We start from the raw sequence: 6000 nt of genomic DNA on the forward strand, positions 1-6000 counted from the left end.
AGGCTATCCTGCATCGGTCACAGATCAAGAGAGTAAAGACAAGTACATTCAAGACTACCATGACAGAGAAGGCATACTTCTTGACCCTGACAGAATAGAGGTCAACAAAACCAAAAGAAATGTGTCGAAATTGTACTTGAACTCCCTTTGGGGGAAATTAGCGCAGAGATGCAATATGCTAACAACGACGATCATTAAAGACCCCGAAGAATTTTGGGAATTTGTTTTTTCGGACCAATACGAAATTTCACATTTTTCCTTCTTGAGTCAAGACATTGCATTGGTGCAATGGCGGCGCCACCAAAAGTGGGTTCTACCCCCTGGTAATGTAAATGTGTTTCTTGCAGCATTTACCACAGCCTATGGCCGACTTGAACTGTACACCCTCATGGAACAGCTTCAGCGGCGGGTTCTTTACCACGACACAGACTCTGTGGTCTATGTAAGCAAACAGGGGGATTGGAACCCCCCACTTAGCAACTATCTTGGGGGTTTAACGAGTGAACTCGAAGAGGGTGACCATATTACAGAATGGTCCTCATGTGGCCCAAAAAGCTATGCTTTTAGGACTAAAGCCAATCACGTGGTGTTGAAAGCCAAAGGCGTGACTCAAAACTACGAAAATGCCCCGCGTGTAAACTTGGAATCAATCACGCGCTTGGTCGAGGGGTTCGTAAATGACAGGAATAGTGACTTGGAGATTTTGAGCTCCTACAAAAAAATTGTGAGGGATAAAAAGGGGTTCCATCTAAGAAACGCCCCACTCACTAAAAGATTCAGGGTAGTCTATGACAAGCGACAGCTATTGCCTGACGGTACCACATTGCCCTTTGGCTACTGACTTATGCTACAAGCCCCAGTGTGTCTTAAAGCGTAAGATATTATGACTGCTGTCGAGGATTTTGACCCGCGTTTACAACTGCCTTTTTCAGCATTAATTGCAGGCCCCTCAAACAGTGGTAAAACTTTTTTTGTAAAAAGTATTTTAGAGAATTCTGAACATGTGTTATCTCAAAAGCCTGACAATATTGTATGGTGTTATTCATGTCACCAACCTCTGTATGATGAATTATTGAAGACAATAAAAATCAAGTTTGTTGGAGGAATACCAGAATCTCTGTCTGATGATGAACTTCTCCCACCACATAAAAACAATCTGCTGGTTTTGGTCGTTTTGAGATGGGTATCAACAATAGCATTGAGTTGCTTGAGAATTCATGTAGTAAAAACCAGATACAGACTACAGTATGATCCATTTTTTTGTGGTTCAATCAGTCTGCTCACAATACTGTCCAGTTTTATAGTTGTTCCTATTAATTGATTGACTGGTGTTTGTCCATGACTACTGTCAAACATCTAACATTGTTTTATGTGATGCTATGTTGTTGCAGCCTAGTATCCAAACTGATATGCCATTTTTTGTTAACAAAAAAACAGTGTTTATAATTTGCGATTCCTGGCTACTGTAGTGTTGTGGTTTCTTGCAGGTAACCTGCTGTTCCTGGCTGTGGTCAGCCATTTTGGGGCGAAGCTGCACCGGCCCAGGCTCATTGCTATGGGCTGTTTCCTCATGGCTGTAGGATCCTTCCTCACAGGCCTGCCACACTTCTTCATGGGACGGTAAAACAACTGAAATACTGGTTAAACTTGTGCTTCTAGAGAAACTCCAATGCGGAGGATAGTGTCACTTTAGAAATAAAGAAATGTATCCAGTTGTTGATTAATCTCAGTTAACATAGAACTAAAGTCTTGCGTAATTGGCTTGATTATGTTTTGGGGCCATACATGTTAAGAGAAGGGATTAAGAGATGCTTTAACTGTGATGTGGTAAAGTTGGACCCAGGTGCAGAGAAGAGACCAGAAGATGAAGCAGTGGTTCCAACCAGTGTCTCCGCCCCTTCAAGGGCCCACTTAACTGCCAAGAGCTCCCGGTTGCCTACATCGTAGTTGCCTTCCGCTGGTCGAGAACCGCTTGGAGAGAAAGGCGCATGGGTGCAGTTTCTTGTCCTCCTCGTTCCGCTGTGAAAGGACCGCCCCAGCTCCGGTGTCCGAGGCGCCCACCTCTACCACAAAGGGGCGTGTAGGATCAGGATGAACGAGGATGGGTTCGGAGGTGAAACGTCCCTTGAGCTCTATGAATGCCTTGTCAGCCTCGGGATTCCAGCAAAAACCTGCTTGAGTGAGGTGGGACAGGGCTGTATGTGTTCCGGAAGGGTTTTTGGAGAAGATCAGGATGTCGTCGAGGTAAACAAAGACGAACCGATTCAGCAAATCCCTAAGAGTGTCATTGATCAATGCTTGAAAGACTGCCGGTGTGTTCGATATTCCGAAGGTCATGACTAAATACTCAGTGACCACTAGAGGTGTTAAAGGCAGTTTTCCACTCATCTCCCCCCCTGATTCTCACCAGATTTTAAGTGTTGCGGAGGTCCAGTTTGGTGAAGAATTGGGCTCCTAGGGCCAACTCCAAGGCGGCGGACATCGGGTAGGGGGTAACGATTCTTGATCGTAATTCTTTTCAGCCTTCTGTAATCGATGCAAGGACTGAAGTTTGAGTCAGAGACAGAGAGACAAGGGATGCGTTTAGACTGGCAGCCCAATTATGATCTTTTTTTCACTAATTGGTCTTTTGACCAATCACATTAGATATTTTCACATCAGCTCTTTTTCAGAGCATATCTGATTGGTCAAAAGACCAATTACTCAAAAAAAGTACTGAATACTTTTTTCTCAACGAAGCCATAGAAACCTGGACATGCTCCAACTGAAATGTTCCCTCCTGTCAGTACTGATGTTGAATGGCATCTCTCCCATCCCCTGTAGGTTTGTTGAACATGAGTGGAAATGAAACTCCAGCACACTGGTAGCACTAAAGATGTGTGAGTATAACTTTTCCAGGTGAGTTGAACCTGCCTGTGGGTGCGGTGGGGATATTCCTGGGAGGTCTACTGATGAAGAGGTATAAGCTTGGCGTTGTGTCTGGAGCCCAGCTGTCTTTCGTCACCTCCTTCATGGCCTACCTCCTCCTCCCTCTGCAGTCTGGCACTAAGTGTGACAACGTTAAGGTTGCTGGTCTGACCGTGTCCTACAACGTGTAAATATGACATCCGATTGGTTGGTTGGTTGGTGGGTTGATAAAAACAAAAGTTTTGATCAGTGGAATATGAGGGAGAGTTAGACCAAAACACACATGGGCTTGTGCCAGGGCTCCCTCTTGTGGGAATATACAGTATGGTTGTTACTGAGCCAGGATTCCTGACTGTTTTGTCACTGTGCCTATGTCACTGATAGTTCAGCAACAATTATTTAAACATCATTATTGCCAGCCATTTTCTTTGTTCCCCAGGTCCCCTGGTGTACGATGGCAGCCTGTTGTCAGAGTGTAACAGAGACTGCTCCTGCTTTGCTGGGGAGTGGGACCCTGTGTGTTCAGACAACGGCATCACCTACACCTCCCCCTGCCTCGCAGGCTGCTCCAGCTTTACAGGTTACGGCAAGAACACGGTACCAATACTATTAATGTACTGAGTGTACAACACATTCACAGGGATGCTGGCCCATGTTGACTCCAATGCTTCCCACAGTTGTGTCAAGTTGGCTGTATGTCTTTTGAGTGGTGGACCATTCTTGATACACACGGGAAACTGTTGAGTGTAAAAAACCCAGCAGCGTTGCAGTTCTTGACACAAACTGGTACCCCTGGCACCTACTACCATGCCCCGTTGAAAGACACGTATATATGTTGTCTTGCCCATTCACCCTCTGAATGGCACACGTACACAATCCTTGTCTCAATTGTCTCAAGCCTTACAATATTTTGTAAAACCTGTCTCCTCCTCTTTATCTATACTGATTTAAGTGGATTTAACTAGTGACATCCATAAGGGATTATGGCTTTAACCTGGATTCACCTGGTCAGCATATGTCATGGAAAGAGCAGGTGTTCTTAATATTTTATACACTCAGTGTAACTCATTGGCACTGAAATACGTTATTTTCAACCATTAACTGGGGCCTTGTTGAGGCCTTATCTAAGTAAGTAAATGCTGATTGACAGTAAAGTATTATTTTGATGTATGTAAAAAAGATGGTATGCAATTCCTATGTAGAGAAGGTTCTCTCTGGTAGTTGTTCAATATGACTTCAACTTGTACAGGGCACTCTTGTAAAATAGATGTTTAATCTCAATGTGACTCCCTGTTTAAATAAAAGTTAAATCAAATTTTAAAAAACATCAACACAAACACAGGATATGGGGTACACATGGTATCACATCATTACATACTAGGCCCTACTGCACCTGCATTCCAGCACCATTCCAGCATCTGGAATTGACTCAACATGTTTGAGGTGGGGGATCAATACATGTGGGGGAAGAGGTGGCTGTCGAATGTATGATTCTGATATGTACAGTTAAGTTCATTGTATGTGTGTGGGGGGGGCGTCCATGTTTGTGTCCGTACTCTGAGGTGTGTTTGAATATGAATGAGCAGCAGTGTTGTGATGTGTCCTATCCCGTCCTTGCAGAGTGATCTTCCTTGGCCTCATCACATGTCTCAGTGGCTCCTCCTTAGGAGGGAGGGGGACACCACCACGGTACAGCCCCCACACTCATCGCTAGAGATCGAACTTCAGACTCCCTCCAAAACCACTGAACCCCTCAACACACCGAAAGAGATTACGGTGCACACCCTTAGAGGGATCCGAAACAGGATAACTCCCTCCAAACTCACAAAGACACAGAGGAGGAGGAACTATCCAACACCCAGGGAGAGAGAACGAGTGACCTCAGTCAAACACAGTCAGAAAGAGGAGGTGGAAGAGGCGTTAGATAGAGGAGGAGGTTACCCCAGAAGCAATTCCTCCTGTTCATGTGAGCAAGAAAGAGCAGAAGGCTTCTGATCAGCCAAATGGCAGGCAGAGGGAGAGGTCATAGTGATTCACACCCACAGAGAGAAAGACAACCCACACAACCTCTTGGTTGAGATGAACCACACAGGTAGAGGCAGAGGGCCTTCAGGGCTAGCCAGTCAGCCTGCCTGCTCTGATCCTCAAGTCAATTGTATTTAAATTCATGTTCATTAAAGATTTTTATTCAAGAATTTAAAAGTCCCATTTACTTAATGATCATTTTTCACTGTCTTCAACCCTCAAGAACCAGCGTGAGTCTGGGTCGCCCTTTTACTGGGCAAACACAACTTGCATTTCGTCATTGACTAGGCCGAAACGTTAATCGTTTAACCTTGCTTGAATAAAACAATGCATTTTTTATAGTGAGGAAGCGTTGCGCTTTTTCCTTTTCTATGATGTTTCAAGTTTTTGGTTGCACCTCAACTCAAATTGGTTGAGCGCCCTTTGTTTTTTTTATGTCAAATAATACATTTTTTTAAATTTAAGTAAATTATTAAAAGCATTCAAATTGGGATGTTTCCCAGGTATTTACACAACCTACTCCACACTTGCAAAGTGAAAGTTTATAGAAAAGTTCTGAAATTAAGTAGTAACCAGAAGAAAAGCAGAATTGAGTCCAATTTATAATGCAAATAATTTAATGGTCTATGGTTCAATCCCATTTCTGAATGTCTGATGAATAATTAATATTGTTCCTCCTCTTCCTTGTGGCAGGCGCAGCAGCACACTGCCCTCCAAAGCCTGCAAAAAAATCGCCGGACTGCCCCTTTCCTAGCTCTGCATGGAACATCCAGTGTCACGTCCTTGGTGACGTGTTGGGTGACATCCGGAATGACCACAGCAACATCCTCTGGAAAGGGAAAAAAGAGGAACAGAATGTAAACAAATGCAAACCGTAGGTTCTAAACACTGGCCAGTTGAAAGGTTCTACTAAGATGCCATGACAAACGGCACCTGTCAGAGTGCTCTCTAAGTGTTACTCACCTGCTTGGATGTCAGCTGGCAGAGTGGCGAAGACGGCCATCGTGAGAGTCCTTTCTTCAGGTGTGACGTCCACAACCTCCAAGAGGGAAGAGATGGGCTCTGCCT

At 44.4% G+C, this 6000-nt stretch overlaps 1 long non-coding RNA gene across 1 annotated transcript; it reads left to right on the forward strand.

The window, feature by feature from the left end:
* Positions 1-1388: 1388 nt before the first annotated feature.
* LOC139542018 (uncharacterized) lies at positions 1389-5223 on the forward strand. Its single transcript, XR_011668448.1, has 4 exons — positions 1389-1620; positions 1844-2312; positions 2411-2485; positions 4528-5223. It is a non-coding gene; the product is annotated as an uncharacterized lncRNA (long non-coding RNA).
* The last annotated feature ends 777 nt before the right edge of the window (positions 5224-6000 follow it).

Source organism: Salvelinus alpinus, chromosome 17, assembly GCF_045679555.1.
Source record: "Salvelinus alpinus chromosome 17, SLU_Salpinus.1, whole genome shotgun sequence".
Taxonomy (NCBI): domain Eukaryota; kingdom Metazoa; phylum Chordata; class Actinopteri; order Salmoniformes; family Salmonidae; genus Salvelinus; species Salvelinus alpinus.